The sequence below is a fragment of the Hyla sarda genome, unplaced genomic scaffold, assembly GCF_029499605.1.
Source record: "Hyla sarda isolate aHylSar1 unplaced genomic scaffold, aHylSar1.hap1 scaffold_2071, whole genome shotgun sequence".
NCBI classification, from domain to species: domain Eukaryota; kingdom Metazoa; phylum Chordata; class Amphibia; order Anura; family Hylidae; genus Hyla; species Hyla sarda.
The window spans coordinates 24,343-48,264 of NW_026608735.1; the positions used below are offsets into that span (position 1 = coordinate 24,343).

Below are 23,922 nucleotides of genomic sequence, written 5' to 3' on the forward strand. Positions count from 1 at the left end.
AGACGACATCACCAAACAGCTCCATAGTCACATACACAGCAAAGGAGAGATGTTGTTTACACCTAGTGATGTCAGTGGTATTGAGTGACATCACAGCACAGTGCTAAGGCTCCTGGGCCTGGACACAGCAGCGGCTGCAATATCTCAACGGAGAATACGTTTATATATATGTGTGTGTGTGCGCGTATATATATATATATATATATATATATATATATATATATTTCTCCGCCGAAATCACTTTTAAACCCATTTCCACCTTTTTTTCCCTTCTCTTCCTCTTACTTTTTTTCACGTTTTTTTACGTTTTTCTCCTTTTCGCCTCTTTTCTGGGCGTATTATTCTTCTTTTTCTTCTTTTTTTTCGTCTAATGCATACCCCATCAGTGCAGTAATGCTTATTCAATACCGCCAGCAGATGGAGACACTGGGGGATAATTTTCTAAGGATTTATACTGATTTTTCCTGTCTGAATTTGTCGCACAGAAAGTTGCAGGCCAAATATGTGTGACATTTCTGCGACTTTAGCTTCTAGAGCATTTTTACAACATTATACATAGGTGCTGAATACATAAAAAGCGACTGTTCAGCGACAGACAAGTCGCATCGGCTGAAAGTAGGCCAGAATGTCAGTCCATGTTGGAGCAGGTTTAGATACAGTCTAAAGTATAGATCTCAAAGTCTGTGCACAGAATTTAGCAAGGGCCTCGCACCTTCTGATGCATCAGGTAGGTGCACAATAGCATAGCCTAACCCTCTGTACTTTGGTCTATATTGATGCGGGACATAGACAGCCAGCTGATGACCAATCCATTAGTGCAATGGATGGCTGGAAGCATTTGTCTTTGCCTTTGCAATACCACAGAAGCAATGCATGGTCAATGTACAGCAATGACACACCTGTGTGAACAGCCAGGAGACCCCCCCCCCCCCATGTTATGTTACATAGTTACATAGTTAGTACGGTCGAAAAAAGACATATGTCCATCAAGTTCAACCAGGGAATTAAGGGGTAGGGGTGTGGCGCGATATTGGGGAAGGGATGAGATTTTATATTTCTTCATAAGCATTAATCTTATTTTGTCAATTAGGAACATTCAGCACCCACCCGCTATCAAGGCAGCTGCCTATCATGTCATGCCCTACCTGCACAGGTGTGCTGGCTACTCAAATGATCCAATTAAGGAGGCCATTTAGTCAGCAGCAGCAGAAGTCCTGTGCCTGGACGCTCCAACAGCGGCCAGACACAAGCAGAAGCAGAAGCAGCAGAAGCAGCAGCAGCACCACCTTTTGTTTTTTGGCTGCAGCAGCAGCAAGGCCCACAGGGCTGGCTAGCTGGCTAGCCAGCAAGCAGGTAGCAATGAAAGTAGGAATCTTTCTTTTTAACCCTGTAAGGGGGTGGTGCACTTTACCCGAAGATACTGCCATATCGGGTCAATGCATAGGGCGACGGAAGCAAGCTTCGAAATCGGCCCCCGTTCTCAAAAATCCATTTAATATATGGTCCCCAGATAGGGGATGTATCAGATATTAAACTGATAAGAACAGATACTACACTTGATCTTAGCCAAAAGGCCGAGAAGCGATAACCGTGAAAGGGGCGGGCCCAACAAGGTGCCCTTCATGGGCACTATCACTGCTTGCTGTCAGGGAGGCTGCCAGACAATTTTCCATGCACACTCTGGGCTGGGGGGCAGTCAACCACCAGTACACACAGCAGAACCTAAACCCATACCATTATTGCTAAGCAGCAAGACAGGGGCCCATTGCACTCCCACGGGGCCTTTTTAAATGCAATCCATAACCCGGATTTGCCAGGAACCCTTCTTACTCCTCCTACTTGCATGTGACACTGGGCTTAGGATCTGCATAGGAAACACACACACAAGCACACACCTACCTTTGTTGCCTGCAGATGCCTCCTTGGCTGTCCCCAAACGGTATCAAACCAACACCCACGGGAAGCTGTAAGCATAGAGGACATGCCTGCACCCCATTGGACTTACCTGTGTGGGTTAAACCCGGGTTATTTGACAACCTATGGCGGTGATGGTTCTGCTCAGGCAGAGCAGTGCTGATGCTCCTCATAAAGCTGTCGCTGCTGTGAAGGTTCTAGGTGACATCACAAATCCCTATGGTTACATACACAACAAAGCTGGGTTGTTGTTGTTTACACTCTGCAAGGCCTGTGGAAGTGAGTGACATCATAGCACTGTAGTTCTGAGGGTTCTAGATGGATGCAACAATCTCCTGTTGCTTCTATGAAGGCCATAATAGACGACATCACCAAACAGCTCCATAGTCACATACACAGCAAAGGAGAGATGTTGTTTACACCTAGTGATGTCAGTGGTATTGAGTGACATCACAGCACAGTGCTAAGGCTCCTGGGCCTGGACACAGCAGCGGCTGCAATATCTCAACGGAGAATACGTTTATATATATGTGTGTGTGTGCGCGTATATATATATATATATATATATATATATATATATATATTTCTCCGCCGAAATCACTTTTAAACCCATTTCCACCTTTTTTTCCCTTCTCTTCCTCTTACTTTTTTTTCACGTTTTTTTACGTTTTTCTCCTTTTCGCCTCTTTTCTGGGCGTATTCTTCTTCTTTTTCTTCTTTTTTTTCGTCTAATGCATACCCCATCAGTGCAGCAATGCTTATTCAATACCGCCAGCAGATGGAGACACTGGGGGATAATTTTCTAAGGATTTATACTGATTTTTCCTGTCTGAATTTGTCGCACAGAAAGTTGCAGGCCAAATATGTGTGACATTTCTGCGACTTTAGCTTCTAGAGCATTTTTACAACATTATACATAGGTGCTGAATACATAAAAAGCGACTGTTCAGCGACAGACAAGTCGCATCGGCTGAAAGTAGGCCAGAATGTCAGTCCATGTTGGAGCAGGTTTAGATACAGTCTAAAGTATAGATCTCAAAGTCTGTGCACAGAATTTAGCAAGGGCCTCGCACCTTCTGATGCATCAGGTAGGTGCACAATAGCATAGCCTAACCCTCTGTACTTTGGTCTATATTGATGCGGGACATAGACAGCCAGCTGATGACCAATCCATTAGTGCAATGGATGGCTGGAAGCATTTGTCTTTGCCTTTGCAATACCACAGAAGCAATGCATGGTCAATGTACAGCAATGACACACCTGTGTGAACAGCCAGGAGACCCCCCCCCCCCCATGTTATGTTACATAGTTACATAGTTAGTACGGTCGAAAAAAGACATATGTCCATCAAGTTCAACCAGGGAATTAAGGGGTAGGGGTGTGGCGCGATATTGGGGAAGGGATGAGATTTTATATTTCTTCATAAGCATTAATCTTATTTTGTCAATTAGGAACATTCAGCACCCACCCGCTATCAAGGCAGCTGCCTATCATGTCATGCCCTACCTGCACAGGTGTGCTGGCTACTCAAATGATCCAATTAAGGAGGCCATTTAGTCAGCAGCAGCAGAAGTCCTGTGCCTGGACGCTCCAACAGCGGCCAGACACAAGCAGAAGCAGCAGAAGCAGCAGCAGCACCACCTTTTGTTTTTTGGCTGCAGCAGCAGCAAGGCCCACAGGGCTGGCTAGCTGGCTAGCCAGCAAGCAGGTAGCAATGAAAGTAGGAATCTTTCTTTTTAACCCTGTAAGGGGGTGGTGCACTGTACCCGAAGATACTGCCATATCGGGTCAATGCATAGGGCGACGGAAGCAAGCTTCGAAATCGGCCCCCGTTCTCAAAAATCCATTTAATATATGGTCCCCAGATAGGGGACGTATCAGATATTAAACTGATAAGAACAGATTTTTTTTTTTTTTTTTTTTTTTTTTTTTTTTATAAACCTTCAGGTTTAGACTAAACACCACTTAGATAACGCGTCATTTTTGACTCATGGTGAAGTCTAACTCATCATTAGGTCATTCTTTATTTGTTCAAAGCAAATTCAAAACAAATTCAAATACCATCACCATTACACCCTTACAACATGTCTCCACTTCAAAAATTTCCATATCCCCTCTGCATCTATTTCACCTAATTTCTTTTTATCACGTAAATAAACGGTGTACAACCTATCCAGAATCATTCTTAAACTTCCTTCCACAGTCACATCTTTTCTCTTAAACACATATAAATTTCTAACATCCCACAAGACTTCCTTCACAATCGCCAATAACACAAACAACACCCTTTCATTCTTTCTTCCAATCATACTAAGACCAAACATCACAACCTCATATGACAACCTATTTATCCCAGTCAACTCCTTACACAACGGACCTATCCCTCTCCATACATTCTGAGCCATGTCACAATTCCAAATCACATGCATCACACTTTCAACCCCACTACAATCTTCCCTCGGACATATTTCACTCCTTCCAATTCCTCTATTCCTTTGGAACTCTCTTACTGGTAGGGCTCCATGCAAACACTGCCATCCTATCTCTCTCTGTCTATTTGATATTCCATCTGTCATTAAACTCTTCCACACCTTAGACACATCCTGGCCTCTTACCATATTAATCGGACACTCCACCTCACTTGCGGCGACATACCCAAACACATTCTTCTTACTTTCAAACAACTCCTTTCTCACACCAATCAACCTATAACTCTCCAAAAACTTTTCCACATACAAATACCAACTCGGGCACACAAACGCATAAGGCACTCTCAAATCTCTCTCCAGCCAACCTAATTTGCATAACACACGCCCACCTAAATATCTCAACATACATGCAAAATTCTTTTCTCCTCTCATCATCCTTCTAACCGCAAACACCACATTCACCCCCAAATACACATCTAGATTTGGAAATCCCATTCCACCCTTACTACCATCCTTCATCACAACTTCTCTCTTCACTCTTTCCACTTTTGTACCCCAAAAAAACACAAACAAAATTCTTTTTAACTTCCTTAAAACCATATAACTTGGCGGAAACACTATTGCCACATACAATAAAATAGGCAATATTACACTTTTCACAACCAGCACTTTCCCAACCATAGACAAATCTCTCAACCTCCAAAGACTCAATTTTTTGGACACTCTCTTCTCCACATCATCCCAACTTTCTCTCCCATCCAATCTTTCATCCATTTTAACACCTAAAACCTGAATACCACCTTCAATATTCTTCATACCCACATCCTCACTTCCTTGCATACTACCAAAACATTTATACTCACTTTTGTCCCAATTCACCTTAAACCCAGACGCTCCACAAAACAATCCAACTAGTAACTTTGCCCTTCTCATAACAGCCACAGACTCTCCCAAAATACACACATCATCCATGTAGGCCAAAACTTTGACTTCTCTCCCACCACTCCCTGGAATTTTTAACCCTCTAACACACTTATCCCGCCGCAACATCTCTAATAATGGCTCCATAGCACATATAAAAGCCATAGGGGACAACGGACAACCCTGCCTTACACCAGAACATACTTTCACCTTCTCAGACATCCAACCATTTATCAAAACCTTACTATATACTCCATCATACAGCATCCTTACAACATTTACAAAATCACCCGGGAATCCCATTCTCACTAATACTCTAAACAAAAACCTATGTGACAGACGATCAAACGCCTTTTCAAAATCTATCGACATCACTCTAACCTCCTGTTTCCTACTCATACTATCCCATAACAAATCTCTCAACAAACACAAATTTTCATTTATTCTTCTACCAGGCACTCCACACACTTGTTCTTCTCCAATCACCTGCTCAACCACATCTCTCATCCTATTTGTAATTATTTTAGCAAACACCTTATAATCTACATTCAACAAAGTTATCGGCCTCCAATTCCTCACATCATTCACATCACCTTTCTTATAAATCAACACAACCACTCCACTCTTCATGCTTTCCACCATTCTCTCATTCCTCCACATATACCTATACACTTCCACCAAATCTTCCTTCACAACATCCCAAATCCAAGCATAAAATTCAACAGGCAACCCATCCTCTCCAGGCGTTTTATTTCTTGACATACTATCCACAGTCCTCTTCACTTCCTCCTCTCCAATCTCTCTCATCAGAGTCCCATATTCACTACCATCCACCCTCTTATCAAGCACTCTCAACACTTCATCCTGCAAGTCCTCTTCACAATCTTTTACCGCATACAACTCTTCATAAAAATTTTTAACCACTCCCAACACAGCTTTACCTTTAACCAGACAGCCATCATCATCATACACTCTTACCATATCCTCTCTCTTCCCAATAACTTTTTTAAAGAAATATCTCGAACATTTCTCATCTTTCTCTAACTTATCAAGTTTTGCTTGATACATCAACTCTTTACCTTTCTCATTCAACCAATTTTTTAGATCACTCTTCACAACCTCAATCTGCTCACCCACACTCCAGCCATACTTCTTTAACTTATTGAGAAACACCAATCTTTTATTCAACCATTCATACTTCTTCTTCCTCCCAGCATTCCGCTTATATCCCTCTCTTTTAAAGAAAACTTTTGTTTGACCCTTAACCCATTCCCACCAACACAATATATCAGGAAAATCATTCTTTTTCTTACACCAACCCCTATACTTATTAACATATCTATCATACACTCCTTCCACTTCCAACAATTTAACATTTAATTTCCATACACCCCTCCCACTCACACAATCTGCATCCAATACTAACTCACAACACACATACTCATGATCTGAATATCCTACTTTTTCTTGCATATAATTCTTACATAACACACCCTTAGACACAAAACACATATCAAGTCTGGAACTATGACTTCCACTATCAGAATAATATGTATCTAACAAAGGACACACTCCACACGCTTCAGCCACATCCTTTAACTTAAAGTCACACACCATACTTTTAAGAATATTCCCAGATACATCCACATTCCCCTCAATTTCACAGTTGAAATCCCCCACCCACACCAAAGGTATTTTACCTGGCAGAAACCTCTTAATTACCTCCAACAACCCCACCCGCTCCTCCCTCCTTACCGGCGCATACACATTTATCAACCTAAATTTAACCCCCTGCACCTTAACCTCCACCATGATACACCTCCCCTCCTCTATTACCACATAACTACAAACTTCAAACTTAAAGCTCTTAAAAAGCACCCCTACCCCATCATTCCTGTTATGCCCAGACACCGACCAAACAGCAGGACCATAAGCCCATTCTCCCTTCCCCGGAATATCATTTAGCCCACATTCCTGCAAACAAATAATGTCCGCTTTTTTCCCTGCCAAGTCCTCCAAAATTACTGTCCTTCTGACTTTACTTCTAAAGACTCTAACGTTTATAGAACCGACTAAAAAAGACATACCACCATCTTAACAACCCTAAGGAAGAATTTGACAGAAAAGAAGAAAGTTATTTAGGTAGCTTTCCTCAGCGGTGTGGGAGAAGCTTCTCCCGCAGAGCACGCATCCATGTCGCTCTCAGATAGCGGTTGATACCGATTGTCCGTAGCCACCAGCGTCGACTCCATCTGTCCACCAGAAAGCTTCCTGGCCGTCTTCTTGGGGGGACGAAAAAGATCAAAGTCATCCTCTCTCTCTCTATGTCTCTCCTCACGGTCTTCACCCTCAGAAGAAGACCACTCTTCAATTTGCGGCGACTCCTCAGCCGGGGGACTGGGAGCATCCTCAATCTCCCCTTCTTCCACTTGCACCGCCATTTGCTCCTCCTCCACCACCACTTGCTCTTCAACCACCTTCACTTGCTCCTCTACCACCACACAACTCTGTACCTCTCCAATAATCACGCTCTCTCTTGCAGGAACCACTGCAGCCGCAGCTGCAGCTGCCCTCCTCCTCTCCACCATTTCCTCTTCCATTCTCCTCTCCTCCTCCCTCCTCTTCAACACTGGACAGTTCTTGTACACATGGCCAGCTTCCCGACATAGGTCACAGGTCCTCGGGTGTGGACATGCACCCGCCTCATGCCCCGGTTGCTTACAGTTCCTGCATTTCTTACTGCCAGGGCAGGCCTCCTTCACATGTCCAAACAATAGACAATTTCTACAGAAAGATGGCTGTCCGTAGTAATAGAGATAACCTCTGAAACCAGCAATGGTAAAGTTCGCCGGAGGGTGCTTAACGCCTCCAATGCAATCTCCATCAAGCCGCAACTTCACAAAGAACTTATACGTGCCATTAAATACACCAATGCTGCTTGTCTGCTTAGTACCACCAGCAATAGACTCACAATAGATGCTCAAGAAGTTCTTAATCATAGAGACATCAACAAACGGATTGTACATGTGGATAAACAAAGTCTTTGTCCCCATTTCAAAAAGGGGATAAAAGGACACATCCCGCAAAACCTCACTTCCACTGTTCCGTTTTAAGCACTCATAAAAGTTCTGGCAGTCAGCATCATATAAGAAGGACACGTCATAAATACCTTGGCGCTTGTTCTCCTGGACACAAAAGAGGTCGCTCAAGGAAAATCCTGCCAGTCGCTCCACAATGGTATGGCCGATGTATTCAATGCTGTTTCTTAGACGATCCGTGGTTAGCACCTTGATGCGTACGGTCTTCTCCACTGCAGACATGTTGGATCCAGCCATCTTTCCAAATCTGTCGGTAACGAGTACCACAGTCTTGATCACCTACGCAGCTAGTCGCGGCGCAGTTCACTCGCACCCTCAGCGCCGACCGAGGCAATAAACCCCGATCTTAGCCAAAAGGCCGAGAAGCGATAACCGTGAAAGGGGCGGGCCCAACAAGGTGCCCTTCATGGGCACTATCACTGCTTGCTGTCAGGGAGGCTGCCAGACAATTTTCCATGCACACTCTGGGCTGGGGGGCAGTCAACCACCAGTACACACAGCAGAACCTAAACCCATACCATTATTGCTAAGCAGCAAGACAGGGGCCCATTGCACTCCCACGGGGCCTTTTTAAATGCAATCCATAACCCGGATTTGCCAGGAACCCTTCTTACTCCTCCTACTTGCATGTGACACTGGGCTTAGGATCTGCATAGGAAACACACACACAAGCACACACCTACCTTTGTTGCCTGCAGATGCCTCCTTGGCTGTCCCCAAACGGTATCAAACCAACACCCACGGGAAGCTGTAAGCATAGAGGACATGCCTGCACCCCATTGGACTTACCTGTGTGGGTTAAACCCGGGTTATTTGACAACCTATGGCGGTGATGGTTCTGCTCAGGCAGAGCAGTGCTGATGCTCCTCATAAAGCTGTCGCTGCTGTGAAGGTTCTAGGTGACATCACAAATCCCTATGGTTACATACACAACAAAGCTGGGTTGTTGTTGTTTACACTCTGCAAGGCCTGTGGAAGTGAGTGACATCATAGCACTGTAGTTCTGAGGGTTCTAGATGGATGCAACAATCTCCTGTTGCTTCTATGAAGGCCATAATAGACGACATCACCAAACAGCTCCATAGTCACATACACAGCAAAGGAGAGATGTTGTTTACACCTAGTGATGTCAGTGGTATTGAGTGACATCACAGCACAGTGCTAAGGCTCCTGGGCCTGGACACAGCAGCGGCTGCAATATCTCAACGGAGAATACGTTTATATATATGTGTGTGTGTGCGCGTATATATATATATATATATATATATATATATATATATTTCTCCGCCGAAATCACTTTTAAACCCATTTCCACCTTTTTTTCCCTTCTCTTCCTCTTACTTTTTTTTCACGTTTTTTTACGTTTTTCTCCTTTTCGCCTCTTTTCTGGGCGTATTATTCTTCTTTTTTTTCGTCTAATGCATACCCCATCAGTGCAGCAATGCTTATTCAATACCGCCAGCAGATGGAGACACTGGGGGATAATTTTCTAAGGATTTATACTGATTTTTCCTGTCTGAATTTGTCGCACAGAAAGTTGCAGGCCAAATATGTGTGACATTTCTGCGACTTTAGCTTCTAGAGCATTTTTACAACATTATACATAGGTGCTGAATACATAAAAAGCGACTGTTCAGCGACAGACAAGTCGCATCGGCTGAAAGTAGGCCAGAATGTCAGTCCATGTTGGAGCAGGTTTAGATACAGTCTAAAGTATAGATCTCAAAGTCTGTGCACAGAATTTAGCAAGGGCCTCGCACCTTCTGATGCATCAGGTAGGTGCACAATAGCATAGCCTAACCCTCTGTACTTTGGTCTATATTGATGCGGGACATAGACAGCCAGCTGATGACCAATCCATTAGTGCAATGGATGGCTGGAAGCATTTGTCTTTGCCTTTGCAATACCACAGAAGCAATGCATGGTCAATGTACAGCAATGACACACCTGTGTGAACAGCCAGGAGACCCCCCCGTAGGAATCTTTCTTTTTAACCCTGTAAGGGGGTGGTGCACTGTACCCGAAGATACTGCCATATCGGGTCAATGCATAGGGCGACGGAAGCAAGCTTCGAAATCGGCCCCCGTTCTCAAAAATCCATTTAATATATGGTCCCCAGATAGGGGACGTATCAGATATTAAACTGATAAGAACAGATACTACACTTGATCTTAGCCAAAAGGCCGAGAAGCGATAACCGTGAAAGGGGCGGGCCCAACAAGGTGCCCTTCATGGGCACTATCACTGCTTGCTGTCAGGGAGGCTGCCAGACAATTTTCCATGCACACTCTGGGCTGGGGGGCAGTCAACCACCAGTACACACAGCAGAACCTAAACCCATACCATTATTGCTAAGCAGCAAGACAGGGGCCCATTGCACTCCCACGGGGCCTTTTTAAATGCAATCCATAACCCGGATTTGCCAGGAACCCTTCTTACTCCTCCTACTTGCATGTGACACTGGGCTTAGGATCTGCATAGGAAACACACACACAAGCACACACCTACCTTTGTTGCCTGCAGATGCCTCCTTGGCTGTCCCCAAACGGTATCAAACCAACACCCACGGGAAGCTGTAAGCATAGAGGACATGCCTGCACCCCATTGGACTTACCTGTGTGGGTTAAACCCGGGTTATTTGACAACCTATGGCGGTGATGGTTCTGCTCAGGCAGAGCAGTGCTGATGCTCCTCATAAAGCTGTCGCTGCTGTGAAGGTTCTAGGTGACATCACAAATCCCTATGGTTACATACACAACAAAGCTGGGTTGTTGTTGTTTACACTCTGCAAGGCCTGTGGAAGTGAGTGACATCATAGCACTGTAGTTCTGAGGGTTCTAGATGGATGCAACAATCTCCTGTTGCTTCTATGAAGGCCATAATAGACGACATCACCAAACAGCTCCATAGTCACATACACAGCAAAGGAGAGATGTTGTTTACACCTAGTGATGTCAGTGGTATTGAGTGACATCACAGCACAGTGCTAAGGCTCCTGGGCCTGGACACAGCAGCGGCTGCAATATCTCAACGGAGAATACGTTTATATATATGTGTGTGTGTGCGCGTATATATATATATATATATATATATATATATATATATATATTTCTCCGCCGAAATCACTTTTAAACCCATTTCCACCTTTTTTTCCCTTCTCTTCCTCTTACTTTTTTTTCAAGTTTTTTTACGTTTTTCTCCTTTTCGCCTCTTTTCTGGGCGTATTATTCTTCTTTTTCTTCTTTTTTTTTCGTCTAATGCATACCCCATCAGTGCAGCAATGCTTATTCAATACCGCCAGCAGATGGAGACACTGGGGGATAATCTTCTAAGGATTTATACTGATTTTTCCTGTCTGAATTTGTCGCACAGAAAGTTGCAGGCCAAATATGTGTGACATTTCTGCGACTTTAGCTTCTAGAGCATTTTTACAACATTATACATAGGTGCTGAATACATAAAAAGCGACTGTTCAGCGACAGACAAGTCGCATCGGCTGAAAGTAGGCCAGAATGTCAGTCCATGTTGGAGCAGGTTTAGATACAGTCTAAAGTATAGATCTCAAAGTCTGTGCACAGAATTTAGCAAGGGCCTCGCACCTTCTGATGCATCAGGTAGGTGCACAATAGCATAGCCTAACCCTCTGTACTTTGGTCTATATTGATGCGGGACATAGACAGCCAGCTGATGACCAATCCATTAGTGCAATGGATGGCTGGAAGCATTTGTCTTTGCCTTTGCAATACCACAGAAGCAATGCATGGTCAATGTACAGCAATGACACACCTGTGTGAACAGCCAGGAGACCCCCCCGTAGGAATCTTTCTTTTTAACCCTGTAAGGGGGTGGTGCACTGTACCCGAAGATACTGCCATATCGGGTCAATGCATAGGGCGACGGAAGCAAGCTTCGAAATCGGCCCCCGTTCTCAAAAATCCATTTAATATATGGTCCCCAGATAGGGGACGTATCAGATATTAAACTGATAAGAACAGATACTACACTTGATCTTAGCCAAAAGGCCGAGAAGCGATAACCGTGAAAGGGGCGGGCCCAACAAGGTGCCCTTCATGGGCACTATCACTGCTTGCTGTCAGGGAGGCTGCCAGACAATTTTCCATGCACACTCTGGGCTGGGGGGCAGTCAACCACCAGTACACACAGCAGAACCTAAACCCATACCATTATTGCTAAGCAGCAAGACAGGGGCCCATTGCACTCCCACGGGGCCTTTTTAAATGCAATCCATAACCCGGATTTGCCAGGAACCCTTCTTACTCCTCCTACTTGCATGTGACACTGGGCTTAGGATCTGCATAGGAAACACACACACAAGCACACACCTACCTTTGTTGCCTGCAGATGCCTCCTTGGCTGTCCCCAAACGGTATCAAACCAACACCCACGGGAAGCTGTAAGCATAGAGGACATGCCTGCACCCCATTGGACTTACCTGTGTGGGTTAAACCCGGGTTATTTGACAACCTATGGCGGTGATGGTTCTGCTCAGGCAGAGCAGTGCTGATGCTCCTCATAAAGCTGTCGCTGCTGTGAAGGTTCTAGGTGACATCACAAATCCCTATGGTTACATACACAACAAAGCTGGGTTGTTGTTGTTTACACTCTGCAAGGCCTGTGGAAGTGAGTGACATCATAGCACTGTAGTTCTGAGGGTTCTAGATGGATGCAACAATCTCCTGTTGCTTCTATGAAGGCCATAATAGACGACATCACCAAACAGCTCCATAGTCACATACACAGCAAAGGAGAGATGTTGTTTACACCTAGTGATGTCAGTGGTATTGAGTGACATCACAGCACAGTGCTAAGGCTCCTGGGCCTGGACACAGCAGCGGCTGCAATATCTCAACGGAGAATACGTTTATATATATGTGTGTGTGTGCGCGTATATATATATATATATATATATATATATATATATATATATATTTCTCCGCCGAAATCACTTTTAAACCCATTTCCACCTTTTTTTCCCTTCTCTTCCTCTTACTTTTTTTTCAAGTTTTTTTACGTTTTTCTCCTTTTCGCCTCTTTTCTGGGCGTATTATTCTTCTTTTTCTTCTTTTTTTTTCGTCTAATGCATACCCCATCAGTGCAGCAATGCTTATTCAATACCGCCAGCAGATGGAGACACTGGGGGATAATCTTCTAAGGATTTATACTGATTTTTCCTGTCTGAATTTGTCGCACAGAAAGTTGCAGGCCAAATATGTGTGACATTTCTGCGACTTTAGCTTCTAGAGCATTTTTACAACATTATACATAGGTGCTGAATACATAAAAAGCGACTGTTCAGCGACAGACAAGTCGCATCGGCTGAAAGTAGGCCAGAATGTCAGTCCATGTTGGAGCAGGTTTAGATACAGTCTAAAGTATAGATCTCAAAGTCTGTGCACAGAATTTAGCAAGGGCCTCGCACCTTCTGATGCATCAGGTAGGTGCACAATAGCATAGCCTAACCCTCTGTACTTTGGTCTATATTGATGCGGGACATAGACAGCCAGCTGATGACCAATCCATTAGTGCAATGGATGGCTGGAAGCATTTGTCTTTGCCTTTGCAATACCACAGAAGCAATGCATGGTCAATGTACAGCAATGACACACCTGTGTGAACAGCCAGGAGACCCCCCCCCCCCCCCCATGTTATGTTACATAGTTACATAGTTAGTACGGTCGAAAAAAGACATATGTCCATCAAGTTCAACCAGGGAATTAAGGGGTAGGGGTGTGGCGCGATATTGGGGAAGGGATGAGATTTTATATTTCTTCATAAGCATTAATCTTATTTTGTCAATTAGGAACATTCAGCACCCACCCGCTATCAAGGCAGCTGCCTATCATGTCATGCCCTACCTGCACAGGTGTGCTGGCTACTCAAATGATCCAATTAAGGAGGCCATTTAGTCAGCAGCAGCAGAAGTCCTGTGCCTGGACGCTCCAACAGCGGCCAGACACAAGCAGAAGCAGCAGAAGCAGCAGCAGCAGCACCTTTTGTTTTTTGGCTGCAGCAGCAGCAAGGCCCACAGGGCTGGCTAGCTGGCTAGCCAGCAAGCAGGTAGCAATGAAAGTAGGAATCTTTCTTTTTAACCCTGTAAGGGGGTGGTGCACTGTACCCGAAGATACTGCCATATCGGGTCAATGCATAGGGCGACGGAAGCAAGCTTCGAAATCGGCCCCCGTTCTCAAAAATCCATTTAATATATGGTCCCCAGATAGGGGACGTATCAGATATTAAACTGATAAGAACAGATACTACACTTGATCTTAGCCAAAAGGCCGAGAAGCGATAACCGTGAAAGGGGCGGGCCCAACAAGGTGCCCTTCATGGGCACTATCACTGCTTGCTGTCAGGGAGGCTGCCAGACAATTTTCCATGCACACTCTGGGCTGGGGGGCAGTCAACCACCAGTACACACAGCAGAACCTAAACCCATACCATTATTGCTAAGCAGCAAGACAGGGGCCCATTGCACTCCCACGGGGCCTTTTTAAATGCAATCCATAACCCGGATTTGCCAGGAACCCTTCTTACTCCTCCTACTTGCATGTGACACTGGGCTTAGGATCTGCATAGGAAACACACACACAAGCACACACCTACCTTTGTTGCCTGCAGATGCCTCCTTGGCTGTCCCCAAACGGTATCAAACCAACACCCACGGGAAGCTGTAAGCATAGAGGACATGCCTGCACCCCATTGGACTTACCTGTGTGGGTTAAACCCGGGTTATTTGACAACCTATGGCGGTGATGGTTCTGCTCAGGCAGAGCAGTGCTGATGCTCCTCATAAAGCTGTCGCTGCTGTGAAGGTTCTAGGTGACATCACAAATCCCTATGGTTACATACACAACAAAGCTGGGTTGTTGTTGTTTACACTCTGCAAGGCCTGTGGAAGTGAGTGACATCATAGCACTGTAGTTCTGAGGGTTCTAGATGGATGCAACAATCTCCTGTTGCTTCTATGAAGGCCATAATAGACGACATCACCAAACAGCTCCATAGTCACATACACAGCAAAGGAGAGATGTTGTTTACACCTAGTGATGTCAGTGGTATTGAGTGACATCACAGCACAGTGCTAAGGCTCCTGGGCCTGGACACAGCAGCGGCTGCAATATCTCAACGGAGAATACGTTTATATATATGTGTGTGTGTGCGCGTATATATATATATATATATATATATATATATATATATATATATATTTCTCCGCCGAAATCCCTTTTAAACCCATTTCCACCTTTTTTTCCCTTCTCTTCCTCTTACTTTTTTTTCACGTTTTTTTACGTTTTTCTCCTTTTCGCCTCTTTTCTGGGCGTATTATTCTTCTTTTTCTTCTTTTTTTTCGTCTAATGCATACCCCATCAGTGCAGCAATGCTTATTCAATACCGCCAGCAGATGGAGACACTGGGGGATAATTTTCTAAGGATTTATACTGATTTTTCCTGTCTGAATTTGTCGCACAGAAAGTTGCAGGCCAAATATGTGTGACATTTCTGCGACTTTAGCTTCTAGAGCATTTTTACAACATTATACATAGGTGCTGAATACATAAAAAGCGACTGTTCAGCGACAGACAAGTCGCATCGGCTGAAAGTAGGCCAGAATGTCAGTCCATGTTGGAGCAGGTTTAGATACAGTCTAAAGTATAGATCTCAAAGTCTGTGCACAGAATTTAGCAAGGGCCTCGCACCTTCTGATGCATCAGGTAGGTGCACAATAGCATAGCCTAACCCTCTGTACTTTGGTCTATATTGATGCGGGACATAGACAGCCAGCTGATGACCAATCCATTAGTGCAATGGATGGCTGGAAGCATTTGTCTTTGCCTTTGCAATACCACAGAAGCAATGCATGGTCAATGTACAGCAATGACACACCTGTGTGAACAGCCAGGAGACCCCCCCCATGTTATGTTACATAGTTACATAGTTAGTACGGTCGAAAAAAGACATATGTCCATCAAGTTCAACCAGGGAATTAAGGGGTAGGGGTGTGGCGCGATATTGGGGAAGGGATGAGATTTTATATTTCTTCATAAGCATTAATCTTATTTTGTCAATTAGGAACATTCAGCACCCACCCGCTATCAAGGCAGCTGCCTATCATGTCATGCCCTACCTGCACAGGTGTGCTGGCTACTCAAATGATCCAATTAAGGAGGCCATTTAGTCAGCAGCAGCAGAAGTCCTGTGCCTGGACGCTCCAACAGCGGCCAGACACAAGCAGAAGCAGAAGCAGCAGAAGCAGCAGCAGCACCACCTTTTGTTTTTTGGCTGCAGCAGCAGCAAGGCCCACAGGGCTGGCTAGCTGGCTAGCCAGCAAGCAGGTAGCAATGAAAGTAGGAATCTTTCTTTTTAACCCTGTAAGGGGGTGGTGCACTGTACCCGAAGATACTGCCATATCGGGTCAATGCATAGGGCGACGGAAGCAAGCTTCGAAATCGGCCCCCGTTCTCAAAAATCCATTTAATATATGGTCCCCAGATAGGGGACGTATCAGATATTAAACTGATAAGAACAGATACTACACTTGATCTTAGCCAAAAGGCCGAGAAGCGATAACCGTGAAAGGGGCGGGCCCAACAAGGTGCCCTTCATGGGCACTATCACTGCTTGCTGTCAGGGAGGCTGCCAGACAATTTTCCATGCACACTCTGGGCTGGGGGGCAGTCAACCACCAGTACACACAGCAGAACCTAAACCCATACCATTATTGCTAAGCAGCAAGACAGGGGCCCATTGCACTCCCACGGGGCCTTTTTAAATGCAATCCATAACCCGGATTTGCCAGGAACCCTTCTTACTCCTCCTACTTGCATGTGACACTGGGCTTAGGATCTGCATAGGAAACACACACACAAGCACACACCTACCTTTGTTGCCTGCAGATGCCTCCTTGGCTGTCCCCAAACGGTATCAAACCAACACCCACGGGAAGCTGTAAGCATAGAGGACATGCCTGCACCCCATTGGACTTACCTGTGTGGGTTAAACCCGGGTTATTTGACAACCTATGGCGGTGATGGTTCTGCTCAGGCAGAGCAGTGCTGATGCTCCTCATAAAGCTGTCGCTGCTGTGAAGGTTCTAGGTGACATCACAAATCCCTATGGTTACATACACAACAAAGCTGGGTTGTTGTTGTTTACACTCTGCAAGGCCTGTGGAAGTGAGTGACATCATAGCACTGTAGTTCTGAGGGTTCTAGATGGATGCAACAATCTCCTGTTGCTTCTATGAAGGCCATAATAGACGACATCACCAAACAGCTCCATAGTCACATACACAGCAAAGGAGAGATGTTGTTTACACCTAGTGATGTCAGTGGTATTGAGTGACATCACAGCACAGTGCTAAGGCTCCTGGGCCTGGACACAGCAGCGGCTGCAATATCTCAACGGAGAATACGTTTATATATATGTGTGTGTGTGCGCGTATATATATATATATATATATATATATATATATATATATATATATATTTCTCCGCCGAAATCACTTTTAAACCCATTTCCACCTTTTTTTCCCTTCTCTTCCTCTTACTTTTTTTTCACGTTTTTTTACGTTTTTCTCCTTTTCGCCTCTTTTCTGGGCGTATTATTCTTCTTTTTCTTCTTTTTTTTCGTCTAATGCATACCCCATCAGTGCAGCAATGCTTATTCAATACCGCCAGCAGATGGGGACACTGGGGGATAATTTTCTAAGGATTTATACTGATTTTTCCTGTCTGAATTTGTCGCACAGAAAGTTGCAGGCCAAATATGTGGGACATTTCTGCGACTTTAGCTTCTAGAGCATTTTTACAACATTATACATAGGTGCTGAATACATAAAAAGCGACTGTTCAGCGACAGACAAGTCGCATCGGCTGAAAGTAGGCCAGAATGTCAGTCCATGTTGGAGCAGGTTTAGATACAGTCTAAAGTATAGATCTCAAAGTCTGTGCACAGAATTTAGCAAGGGCCTCGCACCTTCTGATGCATCAGGTAGGTGCACAATAGCATAGCCTAACCCTCTGTACTTTGGTCTATATTGATGCGGGACATAGACAGCCAGCTGATGACCAATCCATTAGTGCAATGGATGGCTGGAAGCATTTGTCTTTGCCTTTGCAATACCACAGAAGCAATGCATGGTCAATGTACAGCAATGACACACCTGTGTGAACAGCCAGGAGACCCCCCCCCCCCCCCATGTTATGTTACATAGTTACATAGTTAGTACGGTCGAAAAAAGACATATGTCCATCAAGTTCAACCAGGGAATTAAGGGGTAGGGGTGTGGCGCGATATTGGGGAAGGGATGAGATTTTATATTTCTTCATAAGCATTAATCTTATTTTGTCAATTAGGAACATTCAGCACCCACCCGCTATCAAGGCAGCTGCCTATCATGTCATGCCCTACCTGCACAGGTGTGCTGGCTACTCAAATGATCCAATTAAGGAGGCCATTTAGTCAGCAGCAGCAGAAGTCCTGTGCCTGGACGCTCCAACAGCGGCCAGACACAAGCAGAAGCAGAAGCAGCAGAAGCAGCAGCAGCACCACCTTTTGTTTTTTGGCTGCAGCAGCAGCAAGGCCCACAGGGCTGGCTAGCTGGCTAGCCAGCAAGCAGGTAGCAATGAAAGTAGGAATCTTTCTTTTTAACCCTGTAAGGGGGTGGTGCACTGTACCCGAAGATACTGCCATATCGGGTCAATGCATAGGGCGACGGAAGCAAGCTTCGAAATCGGCCCCCGTTCTCAAAAATCCATTTAATATATGGTCCCCAGATAGGGGACGTATCAGATATTAAACTGATAAGAACAGATTTTTTTTTTTTTTTTTTTTTTTTTTTTTTTTTTCCTCAGTTACAGACTATTGTTTGGACGATCATCAGGTCACCTACCAAGACTCGTCACTTAAAACAATATCTGAAAAAACATCATACGGAAAAAACTAACTAAGGGAACCGAGTGCCAAGAAAAAGTGACCAAACAACAAAACAAAAAAACATGTCAAAAACAATCACAGAAATTGGTCAAAAACTTACAGCTTTCTCCTTTACGTACTTCTTATAAATTTTTCCATCGTGTATGCATCCAGATTTTCTCCGCTTCTTCTTCACCAATTCTCTTTTTGTCCAGTAGAAAGATAGTAAAAATCCTTCCTAAAAACAATCTTTTCAATTCCCTCGGAGAAATAACAACATTTTTAAAAACAAGCAAATTGCGTGAGTCCCATAAAACCTCTTTAAAAACAGAAAAAAGAATCCAATTAGTACGTGTATCTTCCTTTTTACTAAGATCTTGACCAATAAAAACTTTCTCAAAAGAAAAACTGTTATATCCAGTGAGTTGGATTAAAAACTTCTTTAAAAACATAAAAAATTCTTTTGCATAAAAACAGTCCCAATAAAGGTGCACTAAGTCTTCTCTACCTCCACAACCCTCTCTTGGGCATCTGTCACTTATTCTCAAACCTCTTCCATTTAAAAAAGATCGGGTTGGGAGGCAGCCATGAAAGGACATCCAACTAACGTCTTTTTGTCTGTTTGATAGTCCAATAACTTTAAAAAACTTCCAAATCTTCACAGACTGAGCATTAGTGCAGAATGGTACTTCATATAATCTCTCATTTTTCCTTATTTCTTGTTCTATTTTCTTTTTATCAGGTTCACCTAAAGAGCTCAAACCAAATTGATCATTGAAAGACCTGAGGAGCACATAGAAGGTAGGTATCACATGTGCTATGGGTCTCCTCAAATCCCTCTCACACCAGCCCCATTTGGAAAACAACCATCCTGCAAGGTATTTACTCATGTCTGCCGCCCTATTATTGCACTGTATCAATTTAAAAATTAAAAGAAAATAGTGCACCTTTAAAAACAGATCAATGTTTGGAAAGTTATATCCGCCCAAATTCATACTCTTCATCACTTCTTCTCTTCTCATTTTCTCCATCTTAGACCCCCAGAAGAACACAAAAAGCTTCCTTGTGACTCTCCTAGTCCATAACTTCCCTGGAGGAAGCACCATAGCCGTATACAAGAGAAGCGGTAGGATTACAGACTTAATGATAAGAACTTTCCCTTTAAGTGACAAGTTCCTTAACCTCCAGAAGGATAGCTTCTTCTCAATTTTACTGTCCAAAGTCTCATAACTTTTCTTTCCTTTGAGGTCTTTATCAAATATCACTCCTAGCACTTCAATGTCTTCTTTTTCCTTAACACCATCCACTACTATATTCTCTTGGTTCCCAAAACTGCATAATTGGCACTTCCCCCAGTTCACATTCATCCCAGCCACACAACAAAAAATCCTCACATGCAAATTTACTCTGTTGAGATCTGCTTGGGATGTACAAGTAAAAACCACATCGTCCATATAACTTAAAACCTTTAACTTACTACCATCACTACCTGGAATAAAAACACCACTCACACATTTATCTTTCTGCACATTCTTCAACAGGCCCTCTATAACGCATATAAACAGAATTGGGGAGAGTGGGCATCCCTGTCTGACTCCAGACAAGACATTAAAAGCAGGCCCCACATGCCCATTTACTAAAATCTGACTTGTCACCCCATGATAAAAACTCATAATAACAGATAATAACTTTTCTGGAATACCTAAGTGTTTTAAAGCAATGAACATAAAATCATGTGCAACCTTATCATAAGCCTTTTCGAAATCTATGGACTCAACAAACAGTGCATTCTTGTTAAAGTTACTGTAATAAATAGAGTCTCTTAAAAGCAATAAATTATCTGTTATTTTTCTTTTCGGTACTGCACAAACTTGGTATTCTCCCACAAGGTGGTCCACTACATCACTCAGTCTATTAGCCACAATCTTAGCAATTATCTTGTAGTCACAATTTAATAAAGTTATAGGTCTCCAATTTTTAAGATCTCTGCCATCACCTTTTTTATGAATTAATGTTATGACCCCTTTCTTCATAGATTCAGCTAAAACACCTGAGTTAAAAACATATTGCACCACCCGTGTAAACTCTTTACTTAAAATATTCCAGAACGCGGAATAAAACTCAGCGGGGAGACCATCACAGCCTGGTGTCTTCCCTTTGGCCATCTTATCCAGGGCCTGCTTGATCTCCCCTTCACTAACATCATCAATCAAAAAATCTACTTTTTCAACAGGAACATTATTCTCCAAAATATTACAATAATCATTCATCTCCGTCTCACTGGCTCTGCTCTTATTACTAAAGAGTGTCTCATAAAATCTGCCAATCTCCTTCACCATCTCCTCTCCAAAAACTTCCCCCGTAGGGGTAAAAACAGATTTAAAAACACCTTTAGCATTAAAACATTTTTTAAAGAAATACCGTGTACACTGCTCATTTTCTTCTAGGTGCTGCACTTTAGACTTATATACAATATTCCTTCCCTTTTCCAACAACCTTTTTTTCATCTCCCCCTTCACCTTAACAATCTCATCCTCCACCTCCACACCAACACGTTTAAACTTATAGAGAGTCTCTAACCGGGATACAAGCCTTTCATCACTCCTCCTCTTCTCTTGTGCTCTCTTTATGCAAAACATCTTAAAGAAATTAGAAAACTCTCCTTTAGCCCATTCCCACCACACTAAGACATTACTAAAATCAGGTTGTTTAGAAACACAGGATAAAAACACATGATTAAAACCAGCCATTACTTCCTCATCTTCCAATAGACTTACATTTAATTTCCAGAGCCCCCTCCCAAAATGAAGGGACTCTGTGACACTTATCTCAGCCGACACCATCTTGTGGTCTGAGAAAGTTGACATCATTTGATTGCACCGGACCACCTTAATCCCATCAGAGACCAGGATGTAATCGATCCGGGATTTACAGCGGCCACTATCTGATATGTACGTATATCTTTCATCAGTGCTAACCATCAGTCCAACATCAGTAAAATGCAAGTCTTGAATAATTTGATTTAAAACATTGGAAGTAATATCAGTTCTAACCTCAGCAGAGCTCTCACGATCATTGACGGATCTAATGCAGTTAAAATCGCCAACAATAATAGTATCTTCACGACCAGGGATAAAAAACTTAAGGGACTCTAAAAAAGACAAACGTGCTTGTTTTTCTGCTGGAGCATACACATTAAAAATTCTCATCCTCTGGCCCAAAACCTCAAAAATTAAAACCATACAACGACCAGGTACTAAAGTTTGGCAATTTAAAACTTTAATGTCCCTGTTTCGCAATAAAATCCCAACACCTTCATTTTTGTTTTCTGCACATGTGGACCAGAAGGACTGCCCACACTTCCACTCATTTGCATAAGGTGCTGACTTTATTGCACACTCCTGTAAACATATCACATCACTTCTAACATTCTCAAGAATATCAAAAATTGCAGCTCTCCTAATTTCAGACTCAATACTTCTTACATTAATAGTTGTTACAACCAAAGTCATAATAACTAGGAAAAGAAAACCAAATGCTTTAAAATCCATCTTAACTTAGAAATTAACATTTTGGCCTTCAACTTTCCTATGTAAACTTGCAAAACAATCAGGCGACCCTATGTTAGAGTCCCTGTCTATTTCATTATCACTACCAAGAACAAGGGCTTCCTGATCCTCAGACCAGCTCCCTGTCTTACACCTTTTATTCACAACCTGCACATCCTCATCTTCCTCCTCCTCTTCTTCCTTACTGCGAGAAACTCTCTGACCAGGTGTTAGAGATCTCTGAGATGACCCAACAACTTCCATTCCCTCCTCCTCCCCCACAATTGGGTTTGGACATTCAATATCATCCATAGCCTCTTCACTAGAAAGAACATCACCATACACTGTCTCAATTTTCTCCACCACTTTCACTTTTTTTGCTTTTTTCTTTTTCACCAAGGTAAATTCACCTCCCACACCTGTCTCCTCACCAGTCACAGCAGTGGAAACACCCTCCTCCCCTGACCTCTCCTGAGTGCTAATGTGCTCCACTATCACAGAACTTTCCTCAGCCACCTGTGCCACATTAACACTCACACTCACACTCTCACCAACTCCAGGAACAAACCTCCCTCCCCCTTTTTCTCTTTGTTCTCCTCTATTCCCAGCTGCATCAGCATAACTTCTCTTCTTTTTATACCACATATCACAGCCTCTTGCCAAATGTTCCTCACTTCCACAGATATCACATGTCTTCTTCTCTGTACAGATACTTGCTTCATGACCAGTTTTCCCACAATTTCTGCAACATTCTCCTTTCTCAGAGCAATAATCCTGCACATGGCCATAGGCATGGCACTTTCTACAATATTGCAACTGGCCTTCATAAAAGCAGAAACCTCTCTCTCCTCCGATAGAAAACACCTGTGGTATGCTCTTCCTTCCATCTTGCATTCCTTCATCTTTTTTAAATTTTACAATAAACTTTCTCTTACAATTAAAGTACCCAAACTTGTTCTTAAGTCTTCCTATAAATTTCACTTCCTCGCAATACCGGAACAAAAAGTTTGTAACCATTTCATCAGAAACCTTAGGATTATACATGTGGACAATTACTACCTTTGTTGTATTCATAAA

At 43.4% G+C, this 23,922-nt stretch overlaps 6 non-coding genes and 1 pseudogene across 6 annotated transcripts; all 7 read right to left on the reverse strand.

Moving 5' to 3' along the window:
- Window positions 1–1,395: 1,395 nt before the first annotated feature.
- On the reverse strand, window positions 1,396–1,586 carry LOC130318748 (U2 spliceosomal RNA). Its single transcript, XR_008865213.1, has one exon. It is a non-coding gene; the product is annotated as a U2 spliceosomal RNA (small nuclear RNA).
- A 2,078-nt stretch (window positions 1,587–3,664) lies between these two features.
- On the reverse strand, window positions 3,665–3,858 carry LOC130318753 (U2 spliceosomal RNA). Its single transcript, XR_008865216.1, has one exon. It is a non-coding gene; the product is annotated as a U2 spliceosomal RNA (small nuclear RNA).
- A 6,508-nt stretch (window positions 3,859–10,366) lies between these two features.
- Window positions 10,367–10,557, reverse strand: LOC130318759 (U2 spliceosomal RNA). The gene has a single exon (XR_008865220.1). It is a non-coding gene; the product is annotated as a U2 spliceosomal RNA (small nuclear RNA).
- Window positions 10,558–12,205: 1,648 nt separating this feature from the next.
- LOC130318743 (U2 spliceosomal RNA) lies at window positions 12,206–12,396 on the reverse strand. The gene has a single exon (XR_008865208.1). It is a non-coding gene; the product is annotated as a U2 spliceosomal RNA (small nuclear RNA).
- Window positions 12,397–14,482: 2,086 nt separating this feature from the next.
- Window positions 14,483–14,673, reverse strand: LOC130318744 (U2 spliceosomal RNA). Its single transcript, XR_008865209.1, has one exon. It is a non-coding gene; the product is annotated as a U2 spliceosomal RNA (small nuclear RNA).
- Window positions 14,674–16,758: 2,085 nt separating this feature from the next.
- On the reverse strand, window positions 16,759–16,949 carry LOC130318745 (U2 spliceosomal RNA). Its single transcript, XR_008865210.1, has one exon. It is a non-coding gene; the product is annotated as a U2 spliceosomal RNA (small nuclear RNA).
- A 2,094-nt stretch (window positions 16,950–19,043) lies between these two features.
- On the reverse strand, window positions 19,044–19,247 carry LOC130318751 (U2 spliceosomal RNA; annotated as a pseudogene).
- Between the last annotated feature and the right edge of the window lie 4,675 nt (window positions 19,248–23,922).